This window comes from Nycticebus coucang, chromosome X, assembly GCF_027406575.1.
Source record: "Nycticebus coucang isolate mNycCou1 chromosome X, mNycCou1.pri, whole genome shotgun sequence".
NCBI classification, from domain to species: domain Eukaryota; kingdom Metazoa; phylum Chordata; class Mammalia; order Primates; family Lorisidae; genus Nycticebus; species Nycticebus coucang.
Genome location: NC_069804.1, coordinates 17,010,419 through 17,036,280, shown reverse-complemented (window position 1 = coordinate 17,036,280; position 25,862 = coordinate 17,010,419). Strand labels below are relative to the sequence as shown.

The 25,862-nt window shown below is 40.4% G+C and overlaps 1 protein-coding gene across 1 annotated transcript in view; it reads right to left on the bottom strand.

Moving 5' to 3' along the window:
- The window catches only part of CDKL5 (cyclin dependent kinase like 5), a 189,542-nt gene extending 182,484 nt beyond the window's left edge, over window positions 1-7,058 (bottom strand). Inside the window, exon 1 of the mRNA XM_053580115.1 lies at window positions 6,954-7,058. The gene's annotated coding sequence lies outside the window, so the exon portion shown is untranslated. The remainder of the gene's footprint in view (window positions 1-6,953) is intronic.
- Window positions 7,059-25,862: the final 18,804 nt, after the last annotated feature.

Below are 25,862 nucleotides of genomic sequence, written 5' to 3'. Positions count from 1 at the left end.
CAAATGCAGCCTCTAACATAGTCAAGGCACACAGTAAGTACACAGTAAGTATTTGCTAAAAGAAGAAGTGAAGAACAGATCCTTAAGATGTAATACAAATAATTTGAGAAATAATTGATGAAGTATAAAATGCCAATTTGCACAAAATTAGCCAACTATTTTCAGTAAGTACAATTAAGATCAAACTTTCTCTTTTCTCTTGCACTGCTAAACGTGAATTTAGTAATAATATCAGTAATAAAGATTACTGGCAATTAAAGTCAATATGCCCCATAAGAGGCTCACAAACCAGGGCATGGTGTGTGTCTAGGTGTGTGGATAAATTCTAGGATATGTCATGTCTTAACCAGCTCTGGTAAACTCTGAAGGATTCTACTCAACAGGAAACTAGTTTCTACAATTGGCTGATGTCAGGGGAATGGGGCAAATCCAAGTTAGTAATCTGTTCTTCAACTATTAGCACCAGTGTGTGTGTTTAATCGGATTAATTATAATATAATCAAGAATCTAATCTTTGAAAATAATACAAAATCTAAAACGAGGATCTAAAATTACAATTTACCTAAAGTAATTTAAGGCAATCATAAAAAAAATGTATTTATCCATTGTTTGTTAATTTCCAGAAACTAAAGTTGTTTTTTACTATCAGAATCACTATCTCCTAAGTCAAAGAAGTTTCACTGTCAGAAAGCACTTTGACATTATGAAGGATACAAAATAAAAGAATCATATGGCCATAGCTGTTATGCACTCAAAACAAAAAGCCTATTTCAAGCCAGTTATAATTGACAGTAAACTATTAATATCAGAGCAGTGCTTGTGTGTCTAACCTGTTTGTTATTAAAAATCCAGACATAACCTACCACACAAGGAGTTACTGATTTACCTGCTTGACACTTGTAAGGATCACTTTCCATAGAGAAATGTTCATGTAAAGGCAATGAAAGTAAGATACAGTAACACCTTACTTCCAACCAAATCATTCTGTTCCTCTATTATGTGTACCCAAAAAATAACATCCTAAGTGACCCTACAGCAGTGCCCATCTACACAAGCAATAATACTGAACGAAGGAGAACATTTGCACACGCGGCTGAGATCAGCCTGTGCTGTACAACTGGATCAAATTCAATGTTCCCAGCTGAGCTTTACTTCCCAGCCCACCCTAGAAGGTAACTAAACTAAGAAGAAAATGATGCAGGCAGCAAAAAGCAGCTACAGTACCTTGCATGACAAGCCGTTTCCAAGTAGGTAATGTGATTAAATACCTGCATTTTATGAAACCTGCTCTATGACATGCGCAGTAGACATGGATCTATCAAAGGGGATTAGAGCCCAAACAATAAAATGCACAATGTTGTTACCTTAAAATCCAGAAAACCGGCGGTGCCTGTGGCTCAAAGGAGTGGGGCACTGGCCCCATATGCCAGAGGTGGCAGGTTCAAACCCAGCCCCGGCCAAAAAAAACTGTAAAAAAAAAAAAAAAAAATCCAGAAAACCAATTATTTTGCCCATGGTCTTATATCTAATTTTTTTCTTGCACAATAATTACTTTTACCTTGATTTCTTTTCCCTGCATTTCCAACATATCCCCAAGAATGCTGCATTTTATTTGCTGGTTAAAAAAAAGATCAAACAAAAATAAAATCAAAACCACAAACACAAGGTAATTTATGCCATTTGTAGTACAGTCTTTTATGTTCTGTTATGTATTATGTTTAGGGGAAAACCTGTGAAAATACAAAAAGTACCAAGAAATGATAATATGTCTAAGAAGATTTTTTTAAAGAAATCTTTTAAGAGCTACACAATTTTGCTTATCAGTGTCTGATGATAAAGGGACCCAGGTGAAGTAACTACAGTTTTAAAAACTCACAATGGCAAGATGGAAATATTCTAAAACTGGATTGTTATGATAGTTATACAACTCCATAAATTTACTAAAAAAAAAAATCATTGAATGCTACACATAAAAAGGGTGAATTTTATGGTATGTAAAACACCTCATTAAAGCTATTTAAATAAATGCACACTGAAAAACTGTACATTGTAATAAAATCCACAAAACTTCTTACATATAGCCGCCACCTGTGTAAAACAACTGCTTTGGCCAAGATGATTTCTGGCCCTGAGGCCCTACAACATTCATCACTACTTTCCACCTTTGATAAGGGACAAAAGTGATTTTCATCAATTACAGAAAAAACTGTTAAGTCCTTTTCCTCCCTAACATGAACCTCTAAAAAGTGTTCTTTTAGGCTAAATAACTATTTAGCTCTCTTAATGATGGGTCTTGTTTAAAGAAAAACAGGAATTGCAAGTGGCTTTAAGCAGCAGAAAATTCTACTTTCAAATTAAAAAATGTTTAGAGTCCAACCTCTAAGTATTAAGAAACAAAAACATTATCTCTATAAAAATCTCACCTCCAGATTTTATTTCACTGGAGTTGTTGTAATTGTAAAGATGCTTATCTGCAAATTGTAATGGCTGCCATTTTATTTCAAGAGTACATCTAAACCACAAAATTGAATTTAAGGAGTACCTTCATAGCCTTTATTAGTGTAGTAAATTTAATCAAAGTCAGGCAAAAGTTATAATGGAACATGCAGAAACATGAAATACCAAGTGGTTAATTAGAAACAGCTACCGCACTTTGAGCATAAATGATTATGTACAACCTTCATTTATAAAGAAATAGAACTAATGACCCTCTATTAGAAAAGTCTTGTACTTACAGTTATCCTATCCAACAGTCATGATGGATCTGAGACCAGCCTCCCATGTGACTAACGGTCAGCCAGTCTTGTCATGTAACCCATGAACTCCTAGAATCATATTTAGACTTCCAATACGCCCCAACTATAATGTACAGTAGGAACACAAAGTACACTTGGAGAATCAGATTCCTAAAGAGAAGTACAAAGCATGGCTGTGAAGAGCACAGCTTCAAGACAGACCGGTTTGGATGGCAATTTGGCTCTTCTGCTGACTAGCTGGGTAATCTGGGCAAATTATTTTATTTCTCTAAGCCTATCTGACACGTATTGAGGAAATTAAGAAAAACATCTACCTCATAGAGATGTTGTAAGAACACACATACATACATGCAAATAAATTATGTGCCACAGTATCTGTATTCGGCAGTGCTCAATAAATAAATTATAATTATTATAGAGAAGACTGCCCCAATATAGACCACAGCAAAAACTTGACCCTGATTAGAACTATCTCAAACACAAATGTTTCTAAGTGAAGAGCTTAAATTCAAACTACTGACAACCAATTTCAAAGACGCAAATGGGCTAGGTCCTTTTAACCTAATAAATAATTTTCTAGTAATTCCCAAAACTGCAATGTTTAAATGTTATCAGTCTCTTGAGGTAGAAGGTCCTCATCTTTAGCTTTCACACTTGTCCACAGACTTGCACCCGACCTCATATCTTAGTATGAAGAAATGTACAAACTCTCTCTCTTTTCTTTCATCACTTTCTTTCCTCTCTCTTCTACACATTCAGGGAAATGACTCTAGTAACAAACGAGCAAACTATCCAAGTGATCCCTGAAAGTATAGTCTTGAACTGTATACTTTAAATGGGTGAATTGTGGAGTGTGTGAATTATATCTGAATAAAGATGTTACTTAAAAAAAAAAGAAATGTACAAACTCAAATGAGTAATGAAGCCAGATCTTTGAGTAATTCAGTCATCCACCCACTACTATATACAAAGGAAACATTGGAAAAACTATCAAAAATTAAAATCTGAACACTGAAATCATGCATCACAAACAAAAGATTTCCAATGTTGAGTTTAACATTGAAAGCAAATTGGGACAACCTCCAAACAGAAAGTTTAAATACAGTCTTTCAATTGTATTTTCCTAAGTTGATGGTAAAGAACCTATGAGATTCTATCTCCTCCTCTATCAAAGAATTTGCTGTTGCCAAAAAAAAAAAAACAAACAAAAACTTTAAAATCTAAAATTACCCAGCTTTGAGTAAGCTGTCTTTTCTACTTAGAAAGCAACTTAATGCTTCATATTTTTTTATTCTTGTACCAAAGTTAAGGGTTATCTAAAGGACTTCCCTCACATTTTGGATCTATGCATGTGGATTCATTTGTTCTTAAATGCCTGGTATCTAAAACCTGACAGTCATATCCCCACAATAATTGCCCCCAAATAAAGTACTATATTAGCATATCTTCTAATATCGATAAGAAATAAAGGAGATAACCACCAAAGTTATCAAAATGGAAGGGAGAAAATACGAAATTTTAACAGACATGCTAAAGAAAACTCATTTTTCCTGCTCATTTCTTTACAGTTTTCCTACAGCCAATTTCTCAGATATAGCTAAATTTTCTATTACAAAGTAAAATGAGGTGTAAATCGTAATGAAAGGTTAATTTTCTAAAGGGAAGTCATTGTCATTTCCAACAAGGCAACTATTGTTGAGAACCAGATTCTTGGACACAGTAGTGAAACAAGGCTGCGGGGTGGTGGTGGGAAGCATACTTAAAGGAATTTCTCCACCTTTTTCAGTTTGTAATGTTAACAATATTGTACCTTCAAAGTGGAAAAACTATGTAAAATCTGGTTTGCATTAAATGAAACTACCTTAACCCCATGCAGCATATTTGGAACAGAATACATCTGATTCACAACCAATCAACCTTCCATTACTCATCTATGTGAGATAGCCCTGCAATTTCTTTCAATGGGAGCCTTTCCTTTTAAAGCCCCAGGGAACACCGTAGATGTCACTCTCTGATTTAAATAACTCCAAGAAAATTACAATAAAAACAATGGCAGATTTAGCTAGGGAACTTGCAAAAGTAAAATCAAAAGCCTGAGATAAAGGGGTAAAAAAATCCCTACCACGGGCCCCTAAATGATGAATAAATTATTAAGACTGAGCAGGAAATAAAGGAATATTCTCTGGAAAAAGAATGCTATTTCTAATTTTTTTTAACATAGCAAAAAATTTTTTTTTAATTAGGCTTAGGAAATATGCTAAATAAAGAAAATTCGAATACAAAACTGTTTTTAATAAACATATATATCAAATCAATTGTTGCATTAGTTATGTTAAAAAGGCAAGACAAGTCAAAGAGATTTGATGCCCTTTGCAAATGAGGAACCCCCAACTACTCTGAAATGGTGGATTATTTAACACTCTTGGAATGGTTAACCTTTCTTTAGTATGCCTCTTTTGGAGTTCTATTATTTAATACAGCCAAATGCAATTTTTTTCCCTAATTAGGTTTTCTTGTACTTGTGAAATGTTCAGCATACACAGTGCTGGCAGCTTTAGTTCTACAGCTTTTCTCTTTTGGCTCCTTCCCGCCCTCACCCCCCCAAAAAAAAGATTTCCTTCCCAAATGTTCTCTTCTCTGCATTTGTCAACAGAAACACCCACTGGTGGTGTCAAACTGGTAATGCTGCTGCAGGCTTCCTTACTCCCGGTTCCAGTGTCAACGTCAAAAATGCTCAACCCTAAAACAGTACTTTTAATGCAGAAATTAAAAGGCTTTGTAGATACTGAACTATTATATTGTCAAATATTTAAGAGGTACACCTTTTATAAACTTATTAATGAACCCTAAGTGGGCTGTGAAATATATTTATACTATCCCCTTCAACACTAAAGACACTGGGACAAGTAATTATAGCCTCCTCACACTCTATGAATAAAATATTTTAAAATACTTAAAGGAATTAAAAACAAATTTACATCTAAATGTCATTCATGTATATTTCCGAATAGCCTCGGTGAAGACTTTTTTTTTATCTTACAGCAAGAAAGGAACAAACTGGAAATATTCCAGCAGATGTTAAAACGATAACTCTATTCTATACATATTTATGTCTCCTGTTTCAGTCACATGCTCGCAAATTAATTTGTATCTTTACATTAACTACATAACCATTACCTTCAAACAAACCTAAGTCAGATGCACAGAAACAAATTATCCTATGTCAACCAATACTTTCTAAAATCAGCTTAAATTTCAGCCAATTAAAATAGATTAACAGAATAATGATCCGCAACTACTTCACTATCACCGCACTCGTCTAATTACACTGTAGAGATACTAAGGTCAGGCTTTTCTTATTCAGGCATCTGTGCTTTAACACTCAAGTGAAGCGAAAAACAAAACCCCGAAGGAAGATCTGCTTTTACACTGAAATATGCTCAGGTTATTTTTTCCCCCAACGTGGGCACGCAACGGGTCAATGCGAGAAGGACCTGTTCGTTCTGGGAGACGGTTCCAAACCCCAGAATTCAATTTCTGTTAGGGTCCAAAGGGTATGAAGGTCCGAGAAGGGGCCAATTTCTGCTTTTCCCCACTATGCCAGTGGTAAACTTCATAGCAACGCCTGAAACTTGTTCGGGAGAGGTTGCGGGAGCCTCTGAGCCGGCGGAGGGTCGTTAGCCCACCCTCCCGAGCAGCCAAGGTCAGAAGGGCCGGGGACGCAGCTCACAGCCCCTGGCAACTATGTGGCTCCCTCGGAACTCGGGCAGGGGGCTCCGGAGCGCTGGCTCCTCCTCGGCACCAGTAGAAAGGGGCTTCCCACGCCGCAAGCCCTGAGGAGCTAGCGCAGCGGGGGCGGCGGGGCGGGGACACCGCAGACCCGCCGCCGAGGGGAGCCCTGCGGGGCGGCCTCGACCCGCCACCCCTCTTTCACACTCTGTCTCCTTCCTTCACACCCCAAAATGAAGCCCCAATCACTCCGGGGAAGCCCTTCCGCGATGAAGCGCCGGAGAGGCCACTCCAGACTGGGACGCCTTAGCCCCGTCGCCCCGTTCCAGGGGGACCAGCGCCGCCGCCCCTTCTCTTTTTCACCCAGAGGGACTGGCTGAGTCCTCTCGCGTGGGAAAAACTGGGTGGACACGGGGCCGAAGTGGCACTAAGAAGGCCTGGCAGGTAGGTGCCGGCGCGACTACTCACCCAGCTGAGTCCCCCGCCTCCAGCAGGGGACCCCACAGCTCCCGAGGCCGCCGTCGCTTCTGTACCTTCCCCAACAGCACAAGACAACTAACCGAAACCTCCGGCCCCGCCCTCTCACAGACGCGAACGCGCAGCCTAATTTGCTAACTGCCCCGCCCCGGCCGGAGCGTTCGGACCAATGGAGAAGCCTCTCAGGCCCCGCGGGGTTCCGCCTTCGCCACGCCCACTTTTGGTTGAAGCCAATACGGAGAGAGCGCTCGTCCTCGGGCTCGAGCTCGCGCATCCTGGTCGCGCTGCTGGTGCTCGGGACTCCAAAGCCAGAACGCAGATTCCTTGTACAAGCTCGCTTGCGCGCGCACGCGCACGCGCGTGCCGCGCCTCCCAGCACGCCAGGTTTGGTTGCCCTGCCAGGCCCTAGCAACCTGGGCTGGAGAGGCTGGAAGGGGCGGGGCCCAAGCCTGGAGCTGTTGCCGGGGGAGGAGGAAAGGGAAGGGGAAAGGGAAGAGGGAAAGGGAGGAGGAGGGAGGGAGATCGTGACTGAGAAAGGGGTGGCTGCGGAGGAGGGAGGGGGCGAGGAGGCCCCGGAATCCGCCTGTCACTGCGGAAAAAAAGGGGGAATCCTGCCTGCAGCGCTGCTATCCTGGCCTCTCTCCGGAGGGACCCGTGCGGGGGGAGGAGAGGTCGTGGAAGGGAGGGAGAACACATTTGGGGCGGGAGCTGAGGCACTGCTTGGAAATAAAGGATGGAGGATGGTTTATCTCTGTCGTCGGTAAAAATTATATGGAAGTCCATTGCTGCTGCCCAACTGTTGCAGCTGCTCATACACACACACACACACATTGTATACACTCACACATATATTCATCCAGCAGCCTGCGATCCCTTGGGTGAGTTAGGAGCAAAGAACTAGCAGCTTGAGGATTCCTTACGCAGCAGCTGGGTGCATGCAATGGGCTGTTGCAGCAGCAGCCCACAGCTCCACTTGGGTCCGATGCTGTGCTACACAAGATTCCCCAGCTAGCATGAAAGAAATGAAGTCATCGCCCGACCAGTAGAAATGTAAAGATCTTAATACCCACCACGGACCAGGTTTCCCAGGAGAATGAAGAGGTGATGAAATGGAGCAAGATATATTTCCAATGCAACTTTTTGAAAATTAAGAAAAATAATTTTTAAAGAAAGACATTGCAGACAAATCTATGTAAAGCTGCATAGGAAAATAGGGTCTTTTTTTGGCTTTTAAGACAAGCACAGAAAATATGAAGTGTATGAGGTCATAGCTGCCACCAAATTAGAAATATGCAGTACTGTAATAGGAAATAGATATCTTGGATAAAATCCACTTAATCTATTCCTGTTGTGAATCTGGTAACAATATGTAGTATGCTGGGTTTGACCCCTTGATGCCAAGCCAATATGGTATTCTTTTTGTAACATGGTGAATATTTGATAAGGAAATGAAAGTGCCTGCATTTTCTTTAGCTTTTCAGGAGGTATATTAGAATATTTGACAGGTAGGAGTAGTGAATTAGCAGTGAGAGAAAATGGAGTCAAAGGCAACAACAGAGGGCTTTGCAGAGTCTCCTGCCTCCTCCAGATGCAAATTAACAGTGCTGTGACCTCAAGCTTCACCCACATGGAGCAATCGCTACATTGTTAGCCCTGTAGTTAGTGCCTTTGTACTAGGAATTTCAGCAGCCTTACTCTGAATCAAATGAAGAATGATGTATCTGTATAGATTCAGAACAAGATAAGGAAAAAATCAATAACTGAACATCGTTGAATTAGGTCCAATTTAATACATGGGTCATTACAAAAGTTTTGAGATACACAAAAATCAAGAAATGTAAAATCCGCGGGGATAGAAGCAAATGAAGTCAGTCCTCCCAGCAACACTGATAACCTGAGCAAGCTGAGACCTGCACAGGTGAATGAGAAAAGACGCAGTTGACTGTGTTTCTTGGAAGTGAAATAGTGGGCATAAATGCAGTCTGTCTCAAAACTTTCATAGTGATTCACGTATTACATAGTAATATTTGATGTCTTATAATGTGCCATCCATATATGCAAATAAGACCTTTCACTTAGGAACATTTGCTTTGATCTGGTTTTGAGTAGTGGTGAGGGGTTCCCTTCTTTCTTTCTTTCTCTCTCTTTCTTTCGTTTTTTTTTTTTTTTTTTTTTTTTTTGACAGAGTCTCATTTTGTCCACCTCAGTAGAGTGGTAGACTGCCCTGGTGTCACAGCTCACAGCAACCTCAAATTCTTGGGCTCAAGCGATCCTCTTGCCTCACCCTCCCAAGTAGCTGGGACTACAGGTGCCCACCACAATGCCCGGTTATTTTTAGAGGGGGGAGTGGGAGGGCATCTCACTCTTACTCAGTGCTGGTCTGGAACCTGTGAGCTCAAGCAATCCACCCACCTCAGCCTCCTAGAATGCTAGGATTACAGGCGTGAGCCCCCTGGTTAGGGGCTTCTTGAGGTCACAGCCGATTCAGTTAATTCCTCTTTTGGTCAAAAGCTAACGTTTCTAAATTAGCCAGGCATTGCGGGGGGTGCCTGAAACCCCAGCTACTCCAGAGGCTGAGGGAGAAGGATCTCTTGAGCCAATGAGTTTGAAGTTGCTGTGAGCTAGGTTGACGCCATGGCACTCTAGTAAGAGTTAAAAACTTATCATTCAGCCACTTAACTGTGCTCTTGTCTTATGTGGAAAGAACACTAATACCACTGAATGAATGCCTGCTATGTGCCAAGAACTTTACATACATTTAGGGTTGCCAGATAAAATACAAGATGCCTTATTAAATTTGAATTTCAGATAGTCAATGAATAATTTTTAGTATAAAGATGTACTTTTATCCTGGATACATGTGGGACAAGGCTGTAAGACTAAAACCTCTAACCCTTGTCAAAAAAAAAAAAATTATGAAATGCCCTTCTGGGTTTAGACCTCACAAGGCAATCAGGAAATCAGGATCTGGGAGAAAAGCTTAAGAACCATACCAATGTGTAAATTTGTAGTGTTTGTAGAAAGAGGCATGCATATTATACTAAAAAATTCTTTGCTATGTATCTGAAATTCAAATTTAAATGTACAACCTCTATTTTTATTTGCTAAATCTGGCGACCTTAACTACATCATCTGTAATCCTCACAATTCTCTGCAAGATTCTTACATCTTCCAGAAGAAGAAACAGTTTCAGAGCCTCCCTAGCATCTATTTGCTCCTTTGCCCTTCCATCAGAACCCCAACTGTGTTTGGGTATCTATTCCCTCCACACTTCCAGGGGCTGAGTCCCAATTAGTCTCAATAAATGTATAACCCAATTAGAATGAAGGAAAGGACTTAACATCCCATGATTCCAGAGAGAGGTTTTCCCTGTAGATCCTGCTAGATGAACAAGGAAACAAGTACCTCAGTTGCAGCTGGCAGCCATTTTGTGACTAAGAAGAAACCCGTCTTAGGTCAAAGCCTCCACATTAAATAAGGCAGAGTTGAAAAATAGAAAGGAAGAAAAGAAAAAAGAACTGGGTTCTTGATGACACCACTGAGTTGCTCAATTAAACATATTCTGTCTTTTACTTGCATTTAAGATGGTTTGAGTTAGAGTTTCTATTAGATGCCACAGAAGCATCCCACTACAGATGTCAGAACACGAGTGTTACTCATTATGAGTCTCAATAATAAATAAACAAGTGGCAATCAAGACGGGAGACATTTTTATCCTGAATATATGTGGGACAAGTCTAGAAAACCAAATAAGCCTCTATTCATTGTCAAAAAGCATTTATGAAATGCCCATCTGGGCCTAGACCTCATAATGCAATCAGGATCTGGGAGAAAAGCTTGAGAATCAAATCAATGTGTAAATTTATAGTGTTTGCAGGAAGAGGTGAGTATTAGTTATTCCTTAGCCCTGCTCAGAGTTTAAATCACACTGTCAGATCTTACATGTTTTCATTTAAAGTTTATACCATTTAGGAAAATGTAATTTTAGAAATTTCAGTCCAATACCTCATCGTTAACTATTAAAGCCTTTATCCCTGTCCTCCAGGCACTAAGTTTAACCATGAACAGTGTGAAAAAAACAGAAATACTGGCCTCAACACTTTAATCAATTTTCTTCTGCACCTTGAGCAAACTTAACTGTTCTTTCTTTTAAATTTTTTTCAGGACATAATTGTTGTGACCAAATGTGCTAAACAATGACTACCACAATCATAGACAATGAAAAGTTAGCCAGGGAGCTAGAAACAGTAATCAAATCCTAATGTCTTGTAGGAGTTTGGTAGCAAGAATTAAATAAAAGCATTTTTGTCTGTTCCATGTTGGAAAAAAAAAAAAAAAAAGGAAGGAAGGAGGGAAGGAAGTAAAAAAGAAAGAAAAGAAATGTTAGCTTCAAAAGACCCAAGAAAGAAAACCACACCAGAATAGAATGCCATATGAAAGTGGTTTGTGGGGTGGTGCCTGTGGCTCAAGGAGTGGGGCACTGGTCCCATATGCCAGAGGTGGCGGGTTCAAACCCAGCCCTGGCCAAAAACCAAAAAAAAAAAAAAAGGGCGGCGCCTGTGGCTCAAGGAGTAGGGCACCGGTCCCATATGCCGGAGGTGGCGGGTTCAAACCCAGCCCCGGCCAAAAATCACAAAAAAAAAAAAAAAAGAAAGTGGTTTGTTGCTATGGCAGTGTAGCTTAGTGGCTACAATTATGGACTTGGGAGGCAGATTGTCTAGGTTCGAATGCTAGCTCTACTTATGTTTTGGGCAAATTGCTCAACTTCTCTGTGGCTCAGTTTCCTTCTCTATAAAATTGAGATGATGAAGGTAATAATAATGCTTCCCTCATAGGTTTAAGTGAGCTATTTGTGAAATGCTTAGGAGAGTACCTGGCCCATTGTAAGGACTTTATAGGGATTAGCTATTACCAAGCAGGCTTAACTCTATGGGCTATGAACGTGAAGCAGTTTATTTTTCTCCAATCACTGTTTTGAGAAATATTTTTTGGCAAATTTGCCTTTCACGTCCTTTCATATTTTGGATAATTTTTCTGACTTTTAGGTCTTTTTCAGATATTACAAATCAATCCAATTTAAAACTTCCTTCCCCACCTTCCTACCACTATTACCTGCCAGGCCTGTGGCTCAAGGCACCTGAAGTGACCAGGAGATGTGGTGTGGTCAGTTCCCTCCCCAAGGCTAACTCCTCTGACCACAGGGGATTATAGGAGACTGAAGGGAGAAGGAACCATCAGCTCCTAGCTTAACAACCCATTAAAGCCCCTTTGAATGTGCACTGTACTTAGTGACTCACTTCTAACAAATCAAATATGGCAAAAGTGATGGTCACAGATGGTCATCACCTGAGACTAGGTTGCAAAAGGTGTTGCAGCTTCTCCTTGCTCTCTCTCTTGAATCACTCACTAAGGGGGAAGCCAGGTACATTTTGTTAGGGTGCTCTCAAGATACCTTGTGGAGAGAGGCCCATGGGTGAGGAAATGAAGCTTCCTGCCAATAGCCATGCAAGGACGCCATCTTGAAAGCAGATGCTCCAGCTCCAGTCAAGGCGTTGGTGACTGCAGCCCCAGCTGACATCCTGAATGCAACCTCATGAAAGACCCTGAGCTAGACTCACCAAGCTAAGCCACTCCTGAATTCCTGACCCACAGAAACTGTGAGATGACAAATGTCTGTTGTTTTAAGCCACTAAGTTTTGGGGTAATTTGTTATACAGTAATAGGTAACTGATACAAGTGGTTCCTATCTCTATTTTACAGATAAGGTGTTAGTAACCTTCCCAAGCTTACACAGCCAGTAGGCAGTGGAATCACAGAAGTCTAAGTCTTAGGCATTAAGAAACATCCTCCCAGCAGTAGAAACCATTTAGGTGCCAGGAACTCTTCTTATGTTGTCTCATTTATTTCCACAATAGCTCTGAAAAGAAGATATCTTTCTGCCTTTCAAAAAGGCATCACCTTGGGCGGTGCCTGTGACTCAAAGGAGTAGGGCGCCAGCCCCATATGCTGCAGGTGGCGGGTTCAAACCCAGCCCCAGCCAAAAACTGCAAAAAAAAAAAAAAAAGGTATCACCTTATGGGAATTAAATGGTCATGATGTACATGATGTACATGAGTGAGGCATCACTGTTGTCCATTTCATTGTTGTCTTCTGCTTATTTGCTTAGCTCAAGTGGAAGCGGACTTGATGAGCATCTTATTACTATCCCTCACTGAAAGGGTATTTATTTTGTTTTGTTTTGAGACAGAGTTTTACTTTGTCACCCTCGGTAGAGTGCCGTGGCCTCACAGCTCACAGCAACCTCAAACCCTTTGGCTTAAGTGATTCATTCTCATTCTCTCTCTCTTTCCCCTTGAACTGGGACATCCACTTCTCCTGCCCTCAAGCATTACAACTCCTGCTGGTTCTCAGGCCTTTGGACTCTAGAACTTACACCAGTGGGCCCTTAGTGAACTATGCCACCAGATTTCCCTACTCTCCAGCTTGCAGATGGCTTATCTTGGAACTTCCTAGATTCTATAATTGTATGAGCCAATTCCCATAATAAATCTCTCATCTCTCTATATATAGACAGACAGACAGATATTTCCTATTGATTCTATTTCTCTGGAGAACTCTGACTAATATACTCAAGTCTTGATTTCGCTTTCTCTAAGAGAAATTCTTGACCAGCTTTACAGATAAAAATCTATATATGGCTTCTAAAATTCTTAAGGAAAAGACAAGGTAGAATACCCATTTTATTCTTTCGCCAGACTTTTTACTCTCAAGGAACACAATTACTCCTTTTCAGTTCAGAATGTATAAGTTTTTTTTTTTTTTTTCAGAATGTATAAGTTTTTATTACATTCTCAAGCCAAGGCACAATCTTCCTTGCAAGCTATGCACAATCTTTACAGATTGTTTGTCCGGTAACCTCTCCACTAAATTCTCATAGATTTCATTTTTGATATAATGAGAAAAGATTGAGTCCACTTGATTTCATATATTTATCAAATAAAATGTTTATAAAATAGATGGAAATAGGAGAAAAGCTGTCCACATTTTAAAATATGACTCAAGATATGATACTTCATTGGCTGATGACTGAAAGTTGCTTTGAAATGAATTAAAAAATAAGATGAATTGATAGATGGATAGAGGGATGGATAAATAGATATATGATAAAACAAATAGAGTTAAATGTTAATAATAGAATATAACATATTCTATTATATGTTAATTATAGAATATAAAGTGGTGGGTATGTGGATATTTAGTGCACAATTATTTCAATTTTTAGTATTTTGAAAATTTTGTTAACAACCTCAAAATAGAGACCACTTATTATTCTATACACCTGTAAGATTTTCCCCTGAATCCACCTATCATCCACCTATTACTTGTGCCATAGAACCTTCCAAAAATTGACTTAAAGTTTCCTCCAGGCAGTATGTACACACACATAATTTTTTCTCATTTCTTTTATTTATTATATTTAGGGATATGCTTACCCATGTACTATTTATTCTCTTCTCCAAACCAGATATAAGAATTATACAGAAGAATAAACCCAGCAGGAATAACGCCCATTCTAGAAAGATGTTCAGCTGGTACCTTTAGTGTACTATAAGAACAATGTGTTACAACATCAATTATTTTCTAAAATGTTAGCTACTGAGTGAGATGTTATTGCCACTAAGTTTAGAGGAGGCAGCTGGAAAAATACTATCATAAAGACAAATAGAAAAAAAACTTTAAAATTTGGAAATTGGGTACATGGGGAAAGATCATAAAGGAACCTTAAAGTAGACTGTATTTTCCCCCCCAAAGGCTGCAACAATACCTCTCATCCCACACGTCCTTACAATGTGACTTTGACATGCCTCCCATCAAGGGATGGGGTTTGTGTTTCTTACCCTTGAATCTGGTGGGCTTGTGACTATGGTGAAAGTGACACTGTATGACTTCCAACGCTAGGTTACAAAAGGCAATATAGCTTCCACTTGGTTCTTGTAGGGGTGCTCATTTTTTTATTCAGTCACTATGTTGTGAGGAAGCCCAGGTCACCCTATGGAGAGGTCACCACGGAGAGGAACCAATAGCTAGTCCCAACTAGCAGGGCATGCGAGCAAGCCACTTTTGGGAGTGTATTCCATAGCCTCAGTCAAGTCACCCCAGCTGATAACACATGGAACAGAGATAACCAGTCTGTACCAAACCCTACTCAAATTGCAGATTCACGACCAAAGTAAATAATTGGGAACCCTTCTATTGCTTGTTATATAGCAATAGATAGCTGATATAATTCCTAAGACAAAAACCATGTAAATTTGCACACACTGGCTTCCAAAATCAAGAGAAGTATGTTATTGTTCTAGCAGGAGATACAGATTTTGAAACCAATTGATATCTATCAATAACCCAGCTATTTCACCTAAAGCAATTCTGTTAGTCTCTCACATATGAAACCTTTTTTTCAAAAGAATTGCTAGCAGGGCAGTGCCTGTGGCTCAAAGGAATAGGGCGCCGGCTGCATATGCCGGAGGTGGCGGGTTCAAGCCCAGCCCCACTCAAAAACTGCAAAAAAAAAACATTGCTAGCACATGGCCAGGTTGGCTTGAGTTCATCCATCCAGCAAAGATTAATGAGTACCTATTATATAGAAAACACTGTACTTATCACAGTGGGGATACACAAATGGAGCAGCCAATCATCATAAGCTATATTTTCCTGATTATTTCTCCTTCAAACTGCTAATAAATATGGACATAATCAAAAAGTAATCATGAAAAAAGAAGATGCAAAATGCTGTTACTTTACTGACTCATAGATGAGGCAATCATCTCATGAAAACATTGCATGGATTAACCAAATAAAAACAAAACGTAAGTTTATTTTCTCATTAGTTAACTTTCCTAGTGTCAAGTATATACCTTCAAGACTGACTTAGTCCATTTTGTACTACTGTAAAGGAATACTTAAGACTGGGTAATTTACAAAGAACAAAGATTTACTTCCTACAGTTCTGGAATCTGGAAGTACGAGGTCAAGGGGCCTGCATCTGCTGAGCGCCTTCTTGCTATGTCATCCCATGGAGGAAGGCAGAAGGACAAGTGAGCATGAAAGGAGAGGGAGGGAGGAAGGGGGGGTCTAACTTATCCTTTTATCAGGAACCCACTTCCTTGATAATGGCATTAATTCATTCATGGTGACAGAACCCTCATGAGCTAGTCACCTCTTAAAGGTCCCACCTCTAAACACTGTTGCATTGAGGATTAAGTTTCCAACACACAAATTTTGGGGAAATATTCAGACTAAAGTAAAGACTTTGTGGACAGGAGACTTCAATGTGCCTTCTTCTCTATTCACTGGCTTCCAAGCAAGAGAGTATCTAATGGCCAGGTAATCCTACCACTTGGAAGACCAAAGTGGGTAGATTGCCTGAGCTCATGGTTCAAGACCAGCCTGAGCTACAGGGAGACCTCGTCTCTAAAAAATAGCTGGGCGTCGTAGCAGGCGCCTGTAGTCCCAGCTACTCAGGAGGCTGAGGCAAGAGAATTGCTTGAGCCCAAGAGTTTGAGTTGCTGTGAGCTATGACACCACAGCACTCTACCAGGGGTGAGAAAGTGAGACTATATCTCAAAAAAAAAAAAGTATCTACACATACCAATTAGATGGTTGCAAATGGGGTTCCATCCTCCCTATCTGCTCCTTTTCCAAACCTCCACCTGATCCCAGATTAGTAACTCCAGGGATCTCCTACCCTCTCCCTTTCAAAAGTAGCTCTGAGAAAAATACTTGAGAAATTCATTGAAACCAGCCTATGATGTTAATGTGCTATGTGTAATCTTTCCTGGAAGTTGGCATTTTTTTTTTTTTGTAGAGACAGAGTCTCACTTTATTGCCCTCAGTAGGTGCCGTGGCGTCACACAGCTCACAGCAACCTCCAACTCCTGGGCTTAGGCGATTCTCCTGCCTCAGCCTCCCCAGTAGCTGGGACTACAGGCACTCGCCACAACGCCCGGCTATTTGGAAGTTGGCATTTTAACAGTGAAGTAACCAACCAATCAATCAATAACACAGAAGCAAAACTTCTAGTTATAAAAATCCAACATTCAGTGAGACTACCAGCATTATTCATAATAGTCAAAAAGTGGAAGCAACCCAAATGTCTATTAACTGATAAATGGACAAAATGTGCTACATCCATGCAATGGAGTATTATTTGGCAACAAAAAGAAACAGAGTCCTGATACATGCTACGACATGGATGAATATTGACAATTTTATACTAAATGAAAGGTGCCAGACACAAAAGACCACATATTATAACCCTAGCCTAAGGCTAACCCTACATATAGCAAACAGAGACAACTTAATAGAAGGAATTGGTTACACAAGGGTTGGAAGGGCTGAAGAAATGAAATGGGAAAGGCAAGGTCACCCAGAGATTATTGATTGCTGGAAGCCTTACTACCGCTAGGATAGGAAAGCAAAAGGGAAATGGGGTTCTTCTGAGCCCGGGAGGGCTGTGCTGCTGGGGTTGCTGAAACCCCTACTCTTGGGGCACATGCCACAGCCTCCTGGCAGGAAGCCACACACACACCTGTTTTCCCACAGATGGTGCAGGAACCCCATGGTAACCCCATCCAAGGTCTTTTTTCCGACATGGGGAAACTGCAACACAATGTTCAGTGAAAGAAAGCAAACTAGTGATGGTAATAGCTGCCAGTTTTTAAGCAATGACTATGTGCAGGCATTTTACATTAATTATCTTTAAAAATAGGGTGGGTATTATTATTATTTGAGACAGAGTCTTGCTATGTTACTCCGTCTGGACTTGACCTCCTGGGCTCAAGTGATCCTCCTGCTTCAGCTCGGATTATAGGCATGCTCCACTGTGCTCAGATTGGGGTAGGCATTATTATCTGCATTTCACAGGTGAGAAAGTGGAAACTTTTAAGAAAGAGCAACTTTCCACTAGCATGTGAGCTCATGAAGGAAAGGCTTTACTTTTCCATTTCACTCTCATAGTCCCAGTACCACATAGTTATTTTTAAAATGAATCCCAGTGCCACATAATAGTTATTGTTTTGAATGAATGAATGAATGAATGAAAGTTTCACAAATAAGTGACAGAATTCAAACCAGCTCTTTCTGCCTTTAGAGTCATGTTCTTTTTCTTTTTCTTTCTTTCTTTCTCTTTTTTTTTTTTTGAGACGGAGTCTCACTCAGTCACCCTGGGGTTGAGTGCTGTGTTATCATCATAGCTCACAGCAACCTCAAATTCTTGGGCTCAAGTGATCCTCTTGTCTCAGCCTCCCAAGTAGCTGGGATTACAGGCATCTGCCACCACGCCTGGCTACTTTTTCTATTTTTTAGTAGAGACGGAGTTGTGCTTTGCTCAAGCTGGTCTCGAACTCCTGAGCTCAGGGGGTCTACCTGCCGGCCTCCCACAGTGCTGGGATTACAGACGTGAGCCACCGTGCCTGTCAGAGTCACATTCCTAATTACAACACACTGTTGCCTCCCATAGGTCCAGCATAGGCTCAACTATGGGTGGGAATATATATATATTAGGAAAACTATGCTAAAATATTATTAACAATGATTACCTGATTGCTTCTGTTTGGTGGGCTTATGAAAGATTTTTCTTTAATTTTATATCTTTTAGTTTGATCAAGTCCCAGTAGTGTATTTTTGAAGCTGCTTCAATTGCCCGGGGGTCCTCCTCATAAAATACTCACCCAGACCGATTTCTTCAAGGGTTTTCCCTGCACTCTCCTCTAGTATTTTTATAGTTTCATGTCTTAAGTTTAAATCTTTGATCCAGTGAGAGTCTATCTTAGTTAATGGTGAAAGGTGTGGGTCCAGTTTCAGTCTTCTACAGGTTGCCAGCAAGTTCACCCAGCACCATTTGTTAAATAGGGAATCTGTTCTCCACTGAATGTTTTTAATTGGCTTGTCAAAGATTAAATAATGGTAAGTAGCTGGATTCATCTCTTGGTTCTCTATTCTGTTCCAGACATCTACTTCTCTGTTTTTGTGCCAATACCATGCTGTTTTGATCACTATTGATTTGTAGTATGGTCTGAGGTCTGGTAGTGAAGCTTCTGCACAGCCAAGAACACAGTAAGTAAAGCAAGCAAACAGCCCTCAGAATGGGAGAAGATATTTACAGGTTATGTCTCTGACAAAGGTTTAATAACCAGAATCCACAGAGAACTCAAACGCATTAGCAAGTATAGAACAAGGGATCCCATCGCAAGCTGGGCAAGGGATTTGAAGAGAAACTTCTCTGAAGAAGACAGGCGTGCGGCCTTCAGACATATGAAAAAATGCTCATCATCTTTAATCATCAGAGAAATACAAATCAAAACTACTTTGAGATACCATCTAACTCCAGTGAGACTAGCCTATATCACAAAATCCCAAGACCAGAGATGTTGGTGCGGATGTGGAGAAAAGGGAACACTTTTGCACTGCTGGTGGGAATGCAAATTAATACATTCCTTTTGGAAAGAGATATGGAGAACACTTAGAGATCTAAAAATAGATCTGCCATTCAATCCTGTAATCCCTCTACTGGGCATATACCCAGAAGACAAAAAATCACATCATAACAAAGATATTTGTACCAGAATGTTTATTGCAGCCCAATTCATAATTGCTAAGTCATGGAAGAAGCCCAAGTGCCCATCGATCCACGAATGGATTAATAAATTGTGGTATATGTACACCATGGAATATTATGCAGCCTTAAAGAAAGATGGAGACTTTACCTCTTTCATGTTTACACAGATGGAGCTGGAACATATTCTTCTTAGTAAAGTATCTCAAGAATGGAAGAAAAAGTACCCAATGTACTCAGCCCTACTATGAAACTAATTTAGGGTTTTCACATGAAAGCTATAACCCAGTTACAACCTAAGAATAGGGGGAAGGGGGAAAGGGAGGGGAGGGAGGAGGAAGGTGGGTAGAGGGAAGGGGATTGGTGGGATTACACCAGCGGTGCATCTTACAAGGGTATATGTGAAACTTGGTAAACGGTCTGTGAAGCTAGTGAATGATGCCCCATGATCATATCAATGTACACAGCTATGATTTAATAAAAAGAAAAAAAATAAAAACAAAAAAGTAATAATAATTTTATATCTTTTTTTGTACTATGCATATTTTCTTATGTAAACATAAGTTGCTTTCATAATCAAGATAAATAAATAATTGAATTTAGGGTGGCGCCTGTGGCTCAATGGAGTAGGGCGCCGGCCCCATATGCCGGAGGTGGTGGGTTCAAACCCAGCCATGACCAAAAACTGCAAAAAAAAAAAAAAAAAAAATTGAATTTAACTCTTTTCTTAAAAATAAGTATTGAAGAGAACAGAAACTTCTTTCTCTTTATTTCCACAGCATGTCTGCTGGAGGTTGCCATGGTAGAAATTGGAAAGGTCTTGGTCACAGCCCAGACTATTCAGCAAGACACATGAACCTGTTGGCCCATGGACTGCAGGCCGTAGCCTGCCGAACAAATCAGTGCAGACAGGAGTAACAATTTAAGCAGCTGTGCTTTTTGTTTTTACACTATCATGCATATTTATCATCCATTTACATTTTGAGTGTTGTGGTAGACACCTTGGTATACCACCGCAGCTCCCCTTGGGCTTGTTGTCCAGCACCTTTCAGGAGTCCTCAGCTGCAGAGAGCCACCTGGTCCAGGGGGGCCTGTATCTAATGACTGACAGATGCAAGGTTATAAAGGCCGGGCCAGCTGGGCCCAACCCAGGTGAAAGCCTCCAAACTTCCCTGAGGCTGTGCCTGGGCCTGCACAGCAGCTGCCCACGTCTGCTTTTCCCCTCTCATTCCACAGTGCCTGACCCCAAGGGCACTTCTTAATAAACACCCTGTGTCCATCTCAGAATCTGCTTCCTGGGGAACCCAACCAGTGACATGCCTCAATTCTTATTTTACTTTTTCACTAAAAATTCATTTCATATTCAATAGGGAAAAGGACTATTATACAGGATGTCCCTAAGGTCATTCCTAAAGTTGCCATACAGAGGGAAAATGGGAAACTGTAACTAATTGTACCTTTATTTACAAAATATTTATTACGAAATTTTACAAAGAGGTGGCCAACATGTACAGAATATTTTGTAAATTGTAAAATTTTGTAAGGACTATTTTGTAACTAAAGGTACTTTTAAGCTACAATTTTCCATTTTCCCTATGTATGGTGGCTTTAGGGGTGACCTTTGCGACACCTCATAGAAGGTATCCCTCACCACTTACCATGCTGCACGCCTCTGCTCCCAGGCACAGAAGCTTCCACTTGCACCTGCGGTTCCACCAGAAAGGCCAAATACAAATATTTCTTCCAAAAACCAGAGATAGGATCTGTATTATCTTGCAAAGTAAGAGTTAAGAGACAGAAGGTGCCCAAACTTGGGCAAACACGCAGGACAGCAACAAATAAGAAGGATTCAAAACCACTGTCACTGTTGGTCTCGGACATCAATTTTTATAAAGGCAGCGGAGTAGTTAAGAGCAAGGACTCTGGCACCAGAATGCTCAGGTGCAAATTTTGGCTCAGTCATTTCCCAGCTGTACGACCTTGGGCAAGGTTCTTAAGTGCTACATGTCTCAGTTAACCACCTACAAAACAGGGAATACTAATCACACTTCCCTCTTGGGGTTGTTGAAAAGATGAAGTGGATTAACACATGTGAAGGATTTAGAAGGGTGCCTAGCGCACAGTAAGTAAGTGTTAGCTGGTGTTAGTATAAAGTCAGCACATGCTGATTCATAGGCAGGCATTTGTTAGACCCATATCCATGTGAACACATCAACTAAAACCGCCATTCCTCCTCCATTCTGGCTATGTTGCAGGCCTCCAAAGACATCAATGATAGCCACACACTGGTCCAGATGGAGCCTGAATAGCTCATCATGTGGCACACACTACCTGCAGATGCCAGGCTTGGAATACCAGCTCCTTGCCTTTCATCTGCTCAGCTTCTCTGTCCCAGATCCAATCCAGCTTTTTACTGTCTGATTTTCAAAACCCACCACTTTACCCAAACCCACACATGATCCTAACTCCCTCCCAGTCTTGATCACCCAGTTAGCCAGTTTAGGGCATTCTTCACTAATACTTGAACCTCATTTTAATCTTCTGCCAAGTCTATTGTTCCACATTCCCATACTAGCCCTTTCTAACCATCTCATTTTTTTTTTGCAGTTTTTTTCTGCCCGGGCTGGGTTTGAACCCGCCACCTCTGGCATATGGGGCCAGCGCCCTATCCCTTTGAGCCACAGGCACCGCCCAACCATCTCATTTTCTATTCATGTGGCCTACTGACCCTTTCTAGAGGATGTCACAGAGTAATGATTCTACAAGCTTAAGTTGTCTAACTTCAACTGGAGGATCAGTGTCATTGCATAGTGTTCACATTCATCTTTGTGTCCACCACACCTCTCTCTCTTCAATCCCCCAATCCTACCCACTCCTTTATCTTCAGTTCATGCTCTCCCCTTCTAGTTTATCAACATAAGGTCATCAAATATGACTATCTTCCTCCACTTCTATCCCTTCTTCCCTTCTTTACTGTTTTAGTTGAAGTGTCACTCCTCTTCCTAAAGGCAAACCTCTCATAAAATTAAATACAACCCATGATCCTGGAGTGGATCGTGCACTGGGGAGGGGGGAAGTTGCCATTGAGACATAATCAGTAAAATTTGAATGTAAATTATATGTTAGATAAAGTAAATAGTCCCAATAGTAAATTTCCTGAATTTGCTGATGGCACTGTGGTACAGAAGAACATGGTCTTATTTTCAGGAGTTGCATCCTGAAATATTTAGGGGAGAAGGTTATGATCTCCACAATTTATTCTCAGATATTTAAGCAAAAATACATAAATAGAAAGTATAATTATATATTATTATATGATATATTTTATACATACATATATTTGAAGAGAGACACAGGGCATAGAGTTAATAGTGGGCAAATCCAAGGGAAAGAGAGTTCACTGTAATATTCATGCACATTTCTATAGTTTTTAAATTGTTTTCAAAATAAATTTTTAATTAAAAAAACAGATTTTACTCCAGGTGAGTTCAGAAATCATTTAGTTTCTCAGAAATTCTTCTTGAATAGAAGTTCTAGATACAATCTCTTTGAGTTGAATGAATTTACTAAACCGTTTCTTAGGCATACATGTACAACACCAGGGCATATACCTTTATCAGTTCATGCATGAAAATGTCAAGGGTTCGGCAAAGGATCAGTTTAAGTAATAATATATTTGGCATGATGGCTTCCTCTGCTAATTACTGTTAATTGCTATTTAGAAGATTTTTTACTGCTTCCAAAAAAATAAAAACATGTATTTCAATAAAAGAAAGGCAAACTCCTTCCCTTGGTGTTCTTGATTTAATCCTTCCCTCTCTCTTTCTTCCCAGTTATCAGCCCTACAAATATTCTTTCCCTTTCTATCTCTTGAACAACCTCCGTTGTTTTCTCCACTCTATATCTATGCACAGGTCTTCATCATCCTGGAAATGCCTCTTCTATTAGAGTTACCATCTATTTCTCTCTGTTCTTCATTGCTCTACTTCTTGAAGATGTGGTCGGTATTTTCTACATTTTAGCTAAAAATATCATGCATGGACAGAATGAAAATATGGAGGCAAAGCAAGAGTGACACATGGAGTCAGGGGTTTTGCAAAATCTAATCCAACTCAATAAATATTACTTGCATTCTAGGCCCTCAGGATACAAATTGAATCAAATGTGGTAGGTTCAGTAACTGGCTCAGTCACAAATAGTAATTGATGGAGACTGGATTGAAACCCAGGCATGTAACTCCAGAATCTCCTTTGGGCAGAATTATTTGGTAGCCAATGGAAGTTCAAGAAATATGCTATGGGGTTGCAGAGAAAGACACAACTATTTGGGTCACTTCAAGACAGATGAGAAATGAAAGAACTGGCAAAATGACAGCTTCTTGAGAGAATTAAAAATTGGCAAAGATTTCAGGTTCTGGGTGTCTGCAACTGGCCAGAGCTGAGAGGAAGCTAGAGACAATTAGAAACTCTTTGGGACTTGATGATGCACCATGCAAAGGATCTTGGGTGTGCAAACAGTTGCCAAAGGCCCACAGAAATCTGGCTTTGCCCTTGTGCTGGTCAGTGTGGTCTCCTGTGCTGCTATTTTACCTCTTTCTCATTTCCCTGGTTCCTTATACCTTCTTGCTCTTCATTCTCCAAGTAAAGGCCTTTGTGCACCTTTTTCTCTCTGAACCATTCATCTCAAAAAACATTATAATTTCCTCACTTCTAAGATGGCACCCAAATCTGAATTGACAGCTCTGACTTACCTCTCAAACCCCCAGTTACAAATCTCCTACCTAACAGACTGGCCATGTAGATGCCACTTTAGACTCAAAATTTATACAAATTAATTTGTTTTAATCTTTCCAAAGTTGCCTGCCCCTCTTCATGCCACTTATTGTCCTTAAGGACACACAATTATTGTCCCAACCTTTGGAGTCCTTTTTAATTTCTCCTTCTTATTCTAGATGCAACAGTTGTTGAGTTCTCTCAATGGTTTCCTAGTTTCTTTCATTTCTTCCCTATTTTTCACTCCTGTGGCCATGGTACTAGTTCAGGCCATTACCTCCACATGTCTTCCAACAATGGCTTTGGCCTCTGAACACTTTCTCCTGTCTCCAGCTCTCTCCCCCCTTCAGTCATCCGGTGTTGCCAAGCTAATCTGCCTAAATCACAGCTTGGATCGTGTCACTGCTTAGCTAAGAAAAGCTTTATGACTGCCCACGCTCTACAAAGAAAGATCCAGCCTCCTCAAGGGACTCTGGAGGCCTTTTGGAGGCTGCTCCCTGCCTGGCAGATGGAGGCACAAGCAGAATGACCCAGGTGGGGAGAAGTTTCAGGTTTCACAGTGTTCCACTCAACTGGTTCTCTATTCTCAGCCCTACCTGAGGACTCCCTGTCCCAAACATTTTGCTGGCCATTCTGGCTCTGGCTCCACTGCACTTGACAAAATTCAGTTTCACTGTTTAGTGCTAGCCCTCTTCCCCTGTTATGTAAATCCCATCCAGCCTCTAAAATCCCATTCTACATTCCAACTCTTCCTCAAAGCTTCCCCAGGATCTCTAGCCTAGTCTACAGTAGTTTATTTTTACTACCTCTCATTTGAGAATCCATCTTTCACTGCTATCACTAGATTTCTTGCCCTGGCAGGTTGGATTGTCAGTTTTCTCTACATCTTTGCATGTTCAGTGCCAAGCAAGCACGGATGTATAGTATCAAAAGTTATATTTAACCACTACCTATATACACAAGAGTTAACATTGCAAAATTTTTAAATATTTCAAACATATAGAAGAGTAAAGACATAGATATAATAGACCACTATGCCACTATTCCCAGATTTAACAGATGTTAATATTTAAGCAAATTTGCTTTAGAAATCTTAAAAAGAAAAAAAAGTAACAAAATAGTTATAGTCCACCTACCTCCCTTGGACCCATGTATATCCCTACTCCTCCCCTTCTCTCCAGAGGCCACCATTATCCTCATTCCGAAGAATATTTGTACTTGTAACTATATATGTATATTTCTAAAAATAATATCTATAATTGTACGCTTTAAAATTTTGCATAGATCTCATATTGCTATGGTTGGAATGTCTTCTCCAAAACTTATGTGGAAACCTAATCCTAAGTGGCAGTATTGAGCAGTAGGGTCTTTAAGAGGTGACTGGGTCATGAAGGCAGCCCTCATGAGTGGATTAATCCACTCATGGACCTAATGGGCTAATGGATTATCATGGGAGGAAAACTGTGGGCTTTATAAGAAAAAGAAGAGACACTTGAACCAGCACAGGAGCACACT